At 45.7% G+C, this 15,051-nt stretch overlaps 1 long non-coding RNA gene across 2 annotated transcripts in view; it reads left to right on the top strand.

Annotated features, from left to right (window-relative positions):
• The window catches only part of LOC141258265 (uncharacterized), a 66,133-nt gene that overhangs the window by 38,578 nt on the left and 12,504 nt on the right, over window positions 1–15,051 (top strand). Inside the window, exons 2-3 of one of the 2 annotated variants that reach the window (XR_012318256.1) lie at window positions 3,866–4,010; window positions 7,581–8,061. This is a non-coding gene — a long non-coding RNA (uncharacterized lncRNA). Of the gene's footprint in view, window positions 1–3,865; window positions 4,011–7,580; window positions 8,062–15,051 lie in introns of those variants that run through there. The other variant, XR_012318257.1, reaches the window with a different exon arrangement.

The raw sequence follows: 15,051 nt of genomic DNA, 5'->3' as shown, positions 1-15,051 counted from the left end.
CATAACATCAACATCATCCTGACCCCGCACCGTCCTGCCGTATGGAGCGGGGTCCGTCCTGCCGTATGGAGCGGGGTCCGTCCTGTCGCATGGAGCAGTGTCCGTCCTGCCGTATGGAGCGGGGTCCGTCCTGCCGTATGGAGCGGGGTCCATCCTGTCGCATGGAGCAGTGTCCGTCCTGCCGTATGGAGCGGGGTCCGTCCTGCCATATGGTGCGGGGTCCATCCTGCCATATGGAGCAGGGTCCGTCCTGCTTTATGGTACGGGGTCCATCCTGCCGTATGGTGCGGGATCCATCCTGCCAGATGGAGCGGGGTCCATCCTGCCTTATGGTACGGGGTCCATCCTGCCGTATGGTGCGGGGTCCGTCCTGCCGTATGTTGCGGGGTCCGTCCTGCCATATGGAGCAGGGTCCGTCCTGCTTTATGGTACGGGGTCCGTCCTGCCATATGGAGCGGGGTCTTTCCTTCCGTTTGGTGCAGGGTCCGTCCTGCCGTATGGTGCGGGTCCGTCCTGCCGTATGGTGCCCGCACCGGGGTCTGTCCTGCCGTATGGTGCGGGGTCCATCCTGCCGTATGGTGCGGGATCCATTCTGCCGTATGGTGCGGGATCCATCCTGCCAGATGGAGCGGGGTCCATCCTGCCTTATGGTACGGGGTCCATCCTGCCGTATGGTGCGGGGTCCGTCCTGCCGTATGTTGCGGGGTCCGTCCTGCCATATGGAGCAGGGTCCGTCCTGCTTTATGGTACGGGGTCCGTCCTGCCATATGGAGCGGGGTCTTTCCTTCCGTTTGGTGCAGGGTCCGTCCTGCCGTATGGTGCGGGTCCGTCCTGCCGTATGGTGCCCGCACCGGGGTCTGTCCTGCCGTATGGTGCGGGATCCATCCTGCCAGATGGAGCGGGGTCCATCCTGCCTTATGGTACGGGGTCCATCCTGCCGTATGGTGCGGGGTCCGTCCTGCCGTATGTTGCGGGGTCCGTCCTGCCATATGGAGCAGGGTCCGTCCTGCTTTATGGTACGGGGTCCGTCCTGCCATATGGAGCGGGGTCTTTCCTTCCGTTTGGTGCAGGGTCCGTCCTGCCGTATGGTGCGGGTCCGTCCTGCCGTATGGTGCCCGCACCGGGGTCCGTCCTGCCGTATGGTGCGGGATCCATCCTGCCAGATGGAGCGGGGTCCATCCTGCCTTATGGTACGGGGTCCATCCTGCCGTATGGAGCGGGGTCCATCCTGCCGTATGGAGCGGGGTCTTTCCTTCCGTATGGTGCGGGGTTCATCCTGCCGTATGGTGCGGGGTCCGCCCTGCCATATGGAGCGTGGTCCGTCCTGCCATATGGAGCGGGGTCCTTCCTGTCGGATGGTGTGGGGTCCGTCCTGACCTATGGTGCAGGGTCCGTCCTGCCATATGGTGTGGGATCCGTCCTGCCGTATGGAGCGGGGTCGGTCCTGCCATCCCTGACAGAGATCACGCAGTCCGTTCCTCCTCCATGTCTGATCACAATGTAGCTCCCTGGGGGTTCGGTTGCTACAGAGGTATTGCATCTCAACCAGATGTGCGATATCTCACTCTCAGGTAAGGATGGAGTGTGGATACGGACCCCGACACCTGCATGCATTACAGCACATTTCTGGGGGGGCAGGGCGACCGTTATGCTCCAAGTAGAGCACGACAGTCCCTGTCCCTGGCTGGAGTGGGGGGAGGGAACACAGAGGAAGGGGGAACCCTGTAGTGCATAGGAGGGAGAGGGCAGTTCCTGGGTGCACCTAGAGGGAGGTATAAAAGGTGGGCACCATCTTACATCAGGGAGTTAGTTCAGTTCAGACAGAAGAAGACGGAGCAGGAGGTGGGAGCAGAGGCTCTGCATGGGCTCTGCTCCGCAGGCAGGCCTAAGAGAGAGGCCGGAGCCTGGAGGAAGCAGAAGGAAGGAGAAGGAAGGAAGAGGAGCGGAGAAGGCTCCAGGAACAAGGAAAGAAGGGCCCCCAGGGGTGTGGACCGGCGAGTCGCCACCACACGCCCGAATCTACCTGCGTAGAGGGGTCAGGCCCCTCAGCTAGAAACCGGAGGCTGTGACATTTCATGTGGTGCAGCCCCTCGCTACACCCGCTAGGAAGGCACCACATAGGGTCAGGAAAACTGGCGCCAAGTTTACCAAGAGAAGGCCCGAGGCAGCCGGACAGAAGCGAGGTCACTGGCGGGGTATGACAGGCCAGAGAAAGGACACACAAAGGGGGTCCTGTGAAACACTCCGGAGATACCTGGGAGTCGGCCGAGCCCCTCACCTGGTGAGCACAGTACGACGTGGGCAGCCGTTACCTGCAGACGTGGTCTGGATAATAAGAACTGTGAGTAAAGACCCTGGACTGCATCACTGACTCCGTGTCGTCACTGCTACTCCTGCACCATCACCCCCATCCTCCGCATACACTGCCCTGAGGCTATACTCCTCCCGTGGGGAGTTATGCTACGCTCTGCTGCACCCAACATCAGCCTCAGCGGTCTGCCCTGCAGCGGCGGTTCACTCTGACCGCAATCCATGGGTGGTGTAGTCGGACATTTTAATATCACAAAACCACACAAATAGACTGCCATTTGAGTTGACCACCCTGAGCCACGGGACCGGGTCCCCGCCACACGAGGACTACAACCCCCAGCATCCGCAACGGGTCCGGTTCCGGGTATCCCCACACACGCGCGGCCCAGGGGGCACGTCAACAACATTTGCTGTTATAGGGATGCTGTAATGTTCCTTTCTCCAGGAGTGCAGCGCTCCTCTGCCTCCCCGCTCTCCGGGGGACGGTGCGCTCCTGATGATTGACAGCTCGGACCGGCAGCTTGGTTGCACCTTAGGCCTGAATTGTGCGGTCTCTTATGCTGCTATATGACCCAGCTTTGGCCCCTGCAGCGATGGAGGAGCAGATCCAGGGATCCGACCAGCTGCAGAGTAATGGCTGCTGGCTCTAAAGCCAAGACCTTCCCAGCACGCGCTCCTTGCCTAGAAACCAGACACTGAGACTCCAGAGGTGGCCGGTAACCTTGACAATGAGCAGTACACTATAGCAGATAAGAATCCCTCCGTTCTTGAGAAATATTTTTTTTTTTTTGTAAGATGTAAATTGCAAAGTTTCTTGTTTTAACCATTAAAGACGCCTGAGATAAGCCCCTGCATGCTGTTCCTCAGGGGAGGGGGGTCCTTCACGTTGTCACCGCCTTACTGCAGGAATTGTCTAGGACCGGTCCCCGCTGCCCGGAGGACCCCATGACCTGCCGCTATGGTATGCATGCCCTTGACTGGGTGAGGCTCTAGGGGGCCCCGTGTAACATCAGTATACGGGCCCTATTTGTCCACGTTCAGTGTTATTCTAGGACAATGTGTTGATTATCAGAGATCAATGTCCTCATTGTCTATAAGAATCTCTCCCTGATTTGTCGACCCAGCAATTATTGTCCTTAGTGCGGACCCTTGTGTGCAGTGTTGTAGGGGGCACTGGGCCTCTTATTTTATCCCCCCCGCTCTCCTGAGTGTTTTTTTTTTTTGTTTATATCCCCCATATGGGTCCAGAGATGTCGGCCTCTTTTTCCAGGGCTACTTTTTATGTTTTTTTTTACCAATGGGGCGGTGACCACAGGGTAATAAAAGACACGCCCCCAAATAAACCGTGAGCCACGCCTCCTTGGTAATGAGCATAAAATTGAGTATAATAAAGCCCTGGGATCGGAAAAAAAACCCAAGAAAACAAAAACAGAACATTCAGGGGAGAAAAGGGCATAAAATAGGAGCAAAACGTGGCCCTCGTGCCGTGGTGACTGGACCTCTCTACGTCTGGAGAATTATTGGTGAAATTGTCACAATCAGTTTATTTTCATAGATATTCACGAGTGTAAAGAAACGATCAGCGGAACCTGCCGAGGACCCGTCAGATATTGTCACCAGGACTGTGTTCATACAGAACCATCCTCATCTGGTCCGGAACGCGGAGCCAATGGTTTCTTCTTTTATACAGTAAAACTGATGTAAGATGATGTGAGCACAGAAAACAGAAAATACTGAAAAATTATTGATCGTAATTCAAATAAAAATATAATGAAAAAATGCCGATAACAAAAAAAGGACCTCCTGTGATTCTAATAATGCAAAAATAAATAAAAAATATTAAGTTATTGTCACGGGTGTGTCAGATATGACAGACAATGTAGAGAAAAACGCAGCACAACTGGACCGGGGTGCACGAGTAGGATCCAACACCGTAGTAACAATAGTAAAGTCTCGGCACACCAATGGTTAGAAATTAATTGAATTTTTATTATAAGAGCAGTCCACATATACGTTTCGGTCCGATAATTGGACCTTCATCAGTGTACTGCAGAAAAAATCAAAAAGAGAAATCGTCGCTTATACAAATGAAAGCCAAAATACAAGTGTGATAACATAGGTCAAAATTGTGCTACAATTAGTTAAATGCATTTAGCAGATTCTGTCAACAATATCAAAGCTGTGCAATATATACAATATATAGCCAATGAACACTTACTGAGTGTGGAATGGGGGAATAGAAAATAGAATAGAAGAACGCTGTGTTCTAAGAGTGGAACCTGTGGACACAAGGGACATTGGTGGTTTCAGTGAGATAGCCTAGAATAGTGGAAGACGCTAAGCTGGTCAGTCATACCTGGAAGATCCTGCTATACCTGGGCGCAGATGGAGTGGAAGTGATGGCATGCGGTATCCACCGCTAATGACCGGCATAGTGCTGTGAGGGAAAGCGCCGTGTGTAACTAGAAGGTGGGCGGGATCGGAAGGAGGCTATGGCCAATCAGCAAACAGGAGTTTGATAGACATGATGGCCATATCCGGTAACTATGCCGGACGTGACGTTAGCGGCTGCGGGGAACGCTCGTGATTGGTGGAAGTACGCGCATGCGCTGATGCGTGCGTGTCAACCGATCGCAGAGTGCGTTCCACAGAGTAGAAAGAGGAGATAACAGCTGATCTGTGCATTCCACCTCAGGGGAGTCATAGATGACGTGATGGATGTGGAGGGAAGAGGCAGGAGGAGGGCGGACAATGGGATACAGGGAAATCTGAAATAGAAGGAGATAATAATTAGTACTGATGTAGATAGACATATTAAGAACATAATGTTTTGAGAGAGGAGGAAATCTCTGATAATATCTGATGTGATGAAACACAGTAAAGAATAAAATATTATGAAACAAAGCACTATAAGATGATCACAGTCTTGGTCAGGTGTCACATGAAAGCAAGAGGGTCATAGTCTCTGTTGAGCCCTCTAGGGGCTAAGGATTGTAATTCATGTATCCAGTAAGCCTCTCTTTGTTTCAGTTTCTGGATGCGGTTGCCACCGCGTCGAGGCTGCTGGATATGCTCAATTACCTGAAATCTGAGTTGTGTGACACTATGTCCTGTTGTGACAAAATGATGGGGAATAGGTAGCAGCAGATTTTTGCACCTAATCGTAGATTTATGCTTTGATATCCTATCCTTAATAGTTTGAGTTGTCTCCCCAACGTATATTAAACCACAGGGGCATTTTATGAGGTATACCACAAAGCTGGTATCACACGTGAAAAAACCTTTAACTGGGTATTGTTTACCTGTTTGGGGATGATGGATGTTATTACCTTTGAGAATGTTATTGCACTGATGGCATTGGAGGCAGGGGAATGTACCCTTCCTAGGAGTTTGGAGAAATCTCTGTCGTGGGCCTAGTGTGGTGGATCCTATGTCCGTTCGTACCAGAGAGTCTTTTAAATTCGGTGCCCTTTTGAAGCATGGTAAAAAAGGATGTTGAAATTCAGTGATGGTTGGGTATCCTGTGCTTAATATGCTCCAATGTTTACGTATAGTTCTATGTAATATATAAGCTGAAGGGTGGAATGTGTGTACGAAGGGAATACGGTTAGAGCTATTGGTCCGTGGGCGATTCTGTTCGCTCAATTGTTCCTCTAACAATGGCTGTGGATATCCCCTTTCTTGAAATTTGAGGGACATTTCTAGTAGTCGTTGTTGACGGAGAGATGTATTGGAAACAATACGTCTAACCCTCTGGAACTGAGACTTAGGAATGGCGCGTTTGATGGAGGTAGGGTGATTGCTGGAGTAATGTAGTAGGGTATTACGGTCAGTGGGTTTCCGGTAAAGGTCTGTGTAGAGAAGGCCTGATTCATCTTTGATAACTAGTGTGTCCAGGAAACTGATTTGGTTTGGATGTGAGTCCATGGTGAAATTGAGATTAGGCCATGCTGAGTTCATCTGATTGAAGAACTCAGTGAGGGATTCCTGGGAGCCCCCCCATATGCAAAAGATGTCGTCTATATAGCGTTTCCAGAGAATGGAATGTCTCTGGAAAAGTGGGTTAGAGTAGACGTTCTGAGCTTCAAAAGCGGCCATATAGCAATTTGCATAAGGGGGGGCTACATTAGAGCCCATGGCGGTCCCTGTGGTCTGTAGATAGAAGGTATCCTGAAATAGGAAATAGTTCTGTGTTAGTACTAAAGTCAGAAGTGCTGTGGAGAGGTCAATGATAGATGAGTCTGTTTGTGAATCCCTGAGCATAAGTTCGACCATGTCGATACCTTGGGCATGGGGAATGGATGTATATAGACTTGATACATCAAAGGAAACTAGTATAGCTCCAGAGGGGACTTGTTTCAATTCTGTCAGGATTTTAAGGAAGGACCCAGTGTCAAGTAGATATGATGGACTTCTTTGAGTTAAAGGGGTTAATATTTTTTCAAGAAAAATAGATAGCGGTGATAAAACAGAATCAGTGGATGCTACTATGGGACGGCCTGGTGGTTTCGTAAGATGTTTATGAATTTTAGGTAAAATGTAAAACACTGGGATAATCGGGTGTTTGCTTGTCAAATAATCCCGTGTTTTCGTATCAATCACTCCAGCCATCAAGAACCGCTGTAAGACTGAGGCTATTTGGTTTTGAATGGAGGATGTGGGGTCTTTAGGAAGTTTTCGGTAGGTGGTCTCATCCTGTAACTGCCTTAATGCTTCCGCAATATAGTCACATTTGTTCATGACCACGATTGCACCGCCTTTATCAGCCGGTTTTATGATTAGATCCCTATCATCATGTAAGCTGCGGAGGGCTTGTTGATCTAGATTGGTTAGATTTTTATGATAGTGTATTCTGCCTTTGTCGATGTTACCACGTAATTCCTGAAACGTGTTCTCAACAAAGGAGATGAAAGTCTCCAATGCAGGTGTACCCCGGGGGGGTCTGTAGGTGCTTACGGATCTAAGGCCCAGGCTTTGAGACGTAATACATACTGGTGGTTCTGATGGTGGAATGATAGGTGTTTTATTAGCGAAATGTGTTTTGAGCCGCAAAGTTCGAAAAAAGCGTTGTAATTCCATGTCGAGTTTGAAAGTACTGTATTTATATGTGGGGCTAAATGATAGACCTTTTTGTAATACTGAGGTTTGGGCAATGCTCAGGGTTTTGGAGGAGATATTTACCACCAGTGATGTGTCTGGGACCTGGTGATCCTGGTGATCTTAATATGTCTATCTACATCAGTACTAATTATTATCTCCTTCTATTTCAGATTTCCCTGTATCCCATTGTCCGCCCTCCTCCTGCCTCTTCCCTCCACATCCATCACGTCATCTATGACTCCCCTGAGGTGGAATGCACAGATCAGCTGTTATCTCCTCTTTCTACTCTGTGGAACGCACTCTGCGATCGGTTGACACGCACGCATCAGCGCATGCGCGTACTTCCACCAATCACGAGCGTTCCCCGCAGCCGCTAACGTCACGTCCGGCATAGTTACCGGATATGGCCATCATGTCTATCAAACTCCTGTTTGCTGATTGGCCATAGCCTCCTTCCGATCCCGCCCACCTTCTAGTTACACACGGCGCTTTCCCTCACAGCACTATGCCGGTCATTAGCGGTGGATACCGCATGCCATCACTTCCACTCCATCTGCGCCCAGGTATAGCAGGATCTTCCAGGTATGACTGACCAGCTTAGCGTCTTCCACTATTCTAGGCTATCTCACTGAAACCACCAATGTCCCTTGTGTCCACAGGTTCCACTCTTAGAACACAGCGTTCTTCTATTCTATTTTCTATTCCCCCATTCCACACTCAGTAAGTGTTCATTGGCTATATATTGTATATATTGCACAGCTTTGATATTGTTGACAGAATCTGCTAAATGCATTTAACTAATTGTAGCACAATTTTGACCTATGTTATCACACTTGTATTTTGGCTTTCATTTGTATAAGCGACGATTTCTCTTTTTGATTTTTTCTGCAGTACACTGATGAAGGTCCAATTATCGGACCGAAACGTATATGTGGACTGCTCTTATAATAAAAATTCAATTAATTTCTAACCATTGGTGTGCCGAGACTTTACTATTGTAGATATGACAGACAGTCGCCCTGCAGTTGGTTGCAGAAGATCTCTTTGTTTGGCATTACAGACACCTTCTTAGCTCTTTCACTTTAGGACCCAGCGGCTGCCTCCCTCCTGCTCTAATTCACACCCTTGCCTGGGTGTTTAAATACTTTCACTTTGCTACAGTGCGGTGCCGGTGATATTCAACTGTTTCCTTGTGAAAGCTTGGAGCTACTGCAGTCAGCTTACTTCCTCTCTGGTACTAAGAGGACTTGTGTGTTATCTCTCTGAAGTCGGCGCAATCTAAGTTATCTTTCCCCCGTGTCTGTCTACCTTGTTGTCTTCAGTTGTTAGTGGGGATCAACTAGTGCTCACCCCACCCCTTCCTTATCCAGGGCAAAGCACTAGGGAAATACAGGGATAGGTTTCTGTGAAGAACCAATATAGGGACGGTAGGGAACACAGAGTGATATCAGATCAGCCTAAGGGGTCTGCACCCCTGTATTCACTAGAGTCTGGGCTCCCTTCCCCTCTTTCCTTTATGTTGCACTTAGTCTTTCCCACACTTTGCGTGCCAGTTATTTTATGGGTGAAATGTAAAATGTAAAAATGGATTTCATGACACATGATATATTGGGGAGGAGGTTTCATAACGTGTTTGCAATAATATATATATTTGAACTCGGGGGGGGGGGGATATTTTTCAAAGCTTTTGTGGCAGTTTTCTTGCATCAAAAAGTTACATTTTCATTTTGCACAAAACACATTAAAAGTTCGAGCGATTAGCGAAGTGTACAGGTTTAAGTCAGATTAATGAATTGCGACTTTTTACAAAGTTCTAAAAAAAGTTGCAGGGAGAATGGATCAAGGCATTTTCGACAAGTTACTATCACATATTAGCGGCTCTTTTAATTAGATAGGAAAGGCTGTTCTAGTAACAAATCCACTTTAAACCAGATTTGTAAAATGCAATTTTTTTTTAAAGATGGTTAAAGGCGATTAAAAAAAATACTAAATTTCACATATATTTGACATATTTAAGCCAAATGAAATAAAAAGAAACAATTAGTATTTAAAAAAAAAAGAAAAGACATTATAGTAAAGTCTACAATTAGATTTATTTTGGGACATTTTGTATCTTAATTTACAGAACAATGTAAAATAAATGTAAAATCCTCTGATTACATCTAGAATGTTGCATTGTAGTCTGAACAGCTCGGACAAGCCTGCTGCTGGTATATATTAAGGTATATAGTTTATTCACTACTGGTATAAATTAATTTATGCAGTTTAGTCACTGCTGAAATATACAGTTGAAACCAGAAGTTTCTATCCACTATATATAAAGACTCATCTGCAGGTTTTTCTCAATATCTGAGATGAAATCAGAATAAACCTTTCCCGTTTTAGGTCAATTAGGATTATACCATCATTTTTAAAATTTTCCAAATGCCAGAATAATGAGAGAGAGAGAGAATGTATTAAGGCTTTTTTATTACTTACTGCAAAGTCAAAAGTTTACATACACTAAGATTACTATGCCTTTAAACAATTCTGGGCGGCCCATATGATGATGTCATGTGTTTGCAGGCTTCTGGTTTTTGGCAACATCTGAGCTAATTAGAGACACACCTGTGGATGTATTTTAATGCACACCTGAAACACACTGCTTCTGCATGTAGCATCATGGGAAAGTCTAAAGAAATCAGCCAAGATATCAGGAAGAGAATTGTGGACTTGCACACGTCTGGCTCATCCTTGGGTACAATTTCAAGATACCTGAAGGTGCCTCATTCATCTGTACAAACAATTATACGCAAGTACAAACAAGATGGGAATGTCCAGCCATCATACCGCTCAGGAAGGAAATGGGTTCTGTGTCCCAGAGATGAACGCGCTTTGGTCCGACATGTGCATATCAACCGAAAGACAAAAGCAAAAGGCCTTGTGAGGATGATGGTGGAAGCTTGTAAGGATGTGTCAATATCCACAGTGAAACGAGTACTGTATGAACATGGGCTGAAAGGCCACTCTGCCAGGAAGAAGCCATTGCTCCAAAAGAAACATAAAAAAGCCAGATTAATGTTTGCAAATGCACACAGGAACAAAGACCTTAATTTTTGGAGACATGTCCTGTGGTCTGATGAAACTAAAATTGAACTTTTTGGGCATAATGACCATCATTAAGTTTGGATGAAAAAGGGAGAAACTTGGAAGCTTAAAAACACCATCCCAACTGTGAAACACGGGGGTGGCAGCATCATGTTGTGGGGTTGTTTTGCTGCTGGAGGGACTGGTGCACATCACAAAATAGATGGTATCATGAGAAAAGAAGATTATGTGGCAATACTGAAGCAACATCTCAAGACTTCAGCCAGGAAGTTACAGCTTGGACAGAAATGGGTCTTCCAAATGGACAATGACCCGAAGCATACTACCAAAATGGTAACAAAGTGGCTTAACGATAACAAAGTCAATGTTTTGGAGCGGCCATCACAAAGCCCTGATCTCAATCCTATTGAAAATTTATGGGCAAAGCTGAAAAGGCTGCGAGCAAGACGACCTACAAACCTGGATCAGTTACACCAATTTTGTCAGGAGGAATCGGCCCAAATTCCACCAACTATTGTGAGAAGCTTGTGGAAGGAAATCCCAAACGTGTGACCCAAGTCATTCAGTTTAAGGGCAAAGGGACCAAATACTAATGAAATGAACTGAAATCAACTGAAAATATGTCTTATATTCTAGGTTCTTCACAGTAGCCACCTTTTGCTTTGATGACTGCTTTGCACACTCTTGGCATTCTCTTGATGAGCTTCAAGAGGTAGTCACCGGAAATGGTTTTCACTTCACAGGTGTGCCCTGTGAGGTTTAATAAGTGGGATTTCTTGCCTTATAAATGGTGTTGGGACCATCAGTTGTGTTGTGCAGAAGTCTGGTGGATGCACAGCTGATAGTCCTACTGAATAGACTGTTAGAATTTGTATTATGGCAAGAAAAAAGCAGCTAAGTAAAGAAAAACGAGTGGCCATCATTACTTTAAGAAATGAAGGTCAGTCAGTCCGAAAAATTGGGAAAACTTTGAAAGTGTCTCCAAGTGCAGTTGCAAAAACCATCAAGAGCTACAAAGACACTGGCTCACATGAGGAGCGCCCCAGGAAAGGAAGACCAAGAATCACCTCTGCTTCTGAGGATAAGTTTATCCGAGTCACCAGCCTCAGAAATCGCAGGTTAACAGCAGCTCAGATTAGAGACCAGGTCAATGCCACACAGAGTTCTAGCAGCAGACACATGTCTTCAACAACTGTTAAGAGGAGACTTTGTGCAGCTGGCCTTCATGGTAAAATAGCTGCTAGGAAACCACTGCTAAGGACAGGCAACAAGCAGAAGAGACTTGTTTAGGCTAAAGAACACAAGAAATGGACATTAGACCAGTTGAAATCTGTGCTTTGGTCTGATGAGTCCAAATTTGAGATCTTTGGTTCCAACCACCGTGTCTTTGTGCGACACAGAAAAGGTGAACGGATGGACTCTACATGCCTGGTTCCCACCGTGAAGCATGGAGGAGGAGGTGTGATGGTGTGGGGGGGCTTTGCTGGTGACACTGTTGGGCATTTATTCAAAATTGAAGGCATACTGAACCAGCATGGCTACCACAGCATCTTGCAGCGGCATGCTATTCCATCCGGTTTGCGTTTAGTTGGACCATCATTTATTTTTCAACAGGACAATGACCCCAAACACACCTCCAGGCTGTGTAAGGGCTATTTGACCAAGAAGGAGAGTGATGGGGTGCTACGCCAGATGACCTGGCCTCCACAGTCACCAGACCTGAACCCAATCGAGATGGTTTGGGGTGAGCTGGACCGCAGAGTGAAGGCAAAAGGGCCAACAAGTGCTAAGCATCTCTGGGAACTCCTTCAAGATTGTTGGAAGACCATTTCCGGTGACTACCTCTTGAAGCTCATCAAGAGAATGCCAAGAGTGTGCAAAGCAGTCATCAAAGCAAAAGGTGGCTACTGTGAAGACCCTAGAATATAAGACATATTTTCAGTTGTTTCACACTTTTTTGTTAAGTATATAATTCCACATGTGGTAATTCATAGTTTTGATGCCTTCAGTGTGAATGTACAATTTTCAAAGTCATGAAAATACAGAAAAATCTTTAAATGAGAAGGTGTGTCCAAACTTTTGGTCTGCACTGTATATATATATATATATATATATATATATATATATATATATATATATATATACAGTTATATGAAAAAGTTTTGGCACCCCTATTAATCTTAAGCTTAATGTTTTATAAAAATTGGTGTTTTTGCAGCAGCTATTTCAGTTTGATATATGTAATAACTGTTGGACACAGTAATGTTTCTGCCTTGAAATGAGGTTTATTGTACTAACAGAAAATGTGCAATCTGCATTCAAACAAAATTTGACAGGTGCATAAGTATGGGCACCCTTATCATTTTCTTGTTTTAAATACTCCTACCTACTTTTTACTGACGTACTAAAGCACTTTTTTTGGTTTTGTAACCTCATTGAGCTTTGAACTTCATAGCCAGGTGTATGCAATCATGAGAAAAGCTACTTAAAGTGGCCACTTGCAAGTTGTTCTCCTGTTTGAATCTCCTCTGAAGAGTGGCATCAAGGGCTCCTCAAAACAACTGTCAAATGATCTGAAAACAAAGATTATTCAACATAGTTGTTCAGGGGAAGGATACAAAAAGCTGTCTCAGCGATGTAACCTGTCAGTTTCCACTGTGAGGAACATAGTAAGGAAATGGAAGAACACAGGGACAGTTCTTGTTAAGGCCAGAAGTGGCAGGCCAAGAAAAACATCAGAAAGGCAGAGAAGAAGAATGGTGAGATCAGTCAAGGACAATCCTCAGACCACCTCCAGAGAGCTGCAGCATCAACTTGCTGCAGATGGTGTCACTGTGCATCGGTCAACTATACAACGCACTTTGCACAAGGAGAAGCTGTATGGGAGAGTGATGCGAAAGAAGCCGTTTCTGCAAGCACGCCACAAACAGAGTCGGCTGAGGTATGCCAAAGCACATTTGGAAAAGCCAATTTCTTTTTGGAAGAAGGTCCTGTGGACTGATGAAACCAAGATTGAGTTGTTTGGTCATACAAAAAGGTGTTATGCATGGCGGCAAAAGAACACAGCATTCCAAGAAAAACACTTGCTACCCACAGTAAAATTTTGTGGAGGTTCCATCATGCTTTAGGGCTGTGTGACCAATGCCGGCCCCGGGAATCTTGTTAAAGTTGAGGGACGCATGGATTCCACTCAGTATCAGAAGATTCTTGACAATAATGTTCAAGAATCAGTGACAAAGTTGAAGTTACGCAGGGGATGGATCTTTCAGCAAGACAATGATCCAAAACACCGCTCCAAATCTACTCAGGCATTCATGCAGAGGAACAATTACAATGTTCTGGAATGGCCATCCCAGTCCCCAGACCTGAATATCATTGAACATCTGTGGGATCATTTGAAGAGGGCTGTCCATGCTCGGGGGCGACCATCAAACTTAACAGAACTGGAATTGTTTTGTAAAGAGGAATGGTCAAAAATACCTTCATCCAGGATCCAGGAAATCATTAAAAGCTACAGGAAGCGACTAGAGGCAAAAGGAGGATCTACGAAATATTAATGTCACTTTTCTGGTGAGGTGCCCATACTTATGCACCTGTCAAATTTTGTTTGAATGCAGATTGCACATTTTCTGTTAGTACAATAAACCTCATTTCAAGGCAGAAACATTACTGTGTCCAACAGTTTTTACATATATCAAACTGAAATAGCTGTTGCAAAAACACCAATTTTTATAAAACATTAAGCTTAAGATTAATAGGGGTGCCCAAACTTTTTCATATAACTGTATATATACCATATGTGTATGCTGGTATGTACAGTATTTATATGTGTGCAGCGTCTTTACTGCTGGTATATACCGTATTTATCGCTATCTAATAAACGCTATTAAAACAGTCACTAATTACATAAATCAAAAACCTAATAAATGTGATGAAAGGCAAAAAGAAAATGAACAAAAAAAAAAAAAACACTACAGAAGTCAGAATTTCTCCTAGAAATGCACAAAACAAATGATAATTGTAAAGCGCTGCAGAACATGTTGGCGCTATAGAAATAAAATCATTATTATTATCTCACCCCTTTAGACCACGCGGCCAGGACTGATGACAGCGGCTGATTCATGGATGATGTGTTTGGCTTCTCATCGGGTATTTTTTTTTCTTCTCTAACTTTTAACTTCTTGGCTTTGACCATCTTTCCCTCCGTTATCGTGGCACATCTGCTGATGCGCAGCCGCCTCTCTCTCTCCGGACTCTTCTCCTCCTTACAGGATATTCTGCAGCTGAGTCTATAATCTGCAGCGCGTCCTACACTGGGATCTGCGGCCGCACAATAAAGCGACTACAATATTGCAGACGATCTGATGATGAAGTTAAATAAAAAAGTAAATTAAAAAGTTAAAAATAATCGGATAAGAACGGATTTTTTTAACGAACGATTGTACGGCTCCTTACGTCCGTCCATATGAAGGATCCCTCATCTGGGGAAATCTGCCGGTGATGAGCGTCTCCTTCCCCCCCCCGCTTTATAAAGATTCTTTACCTTGTTAATAA

The sequence above is a fragment of the Phyllobates terribilis genome, unplaced genomic scaffold (assembly GCF_046119375.1).
Source record: "Phyllobates terribilis strain yellow unplaced genomic scaffold, ASM4611937v1 Scaffold_3__8_contigs__length_932513732, whole genome shotgun sequence".
NCBI lineage: Eukaryota > Metazoa > Chordata > Amphibia > Anura > Dendrobatidae > Phyllobates > Phyllobates terribilis.
The sequence above is the reverse complement of the archived record's forward strand: the minus strand, read 5'-3'. Positions and strand labels throughout refer to the sequence as shown.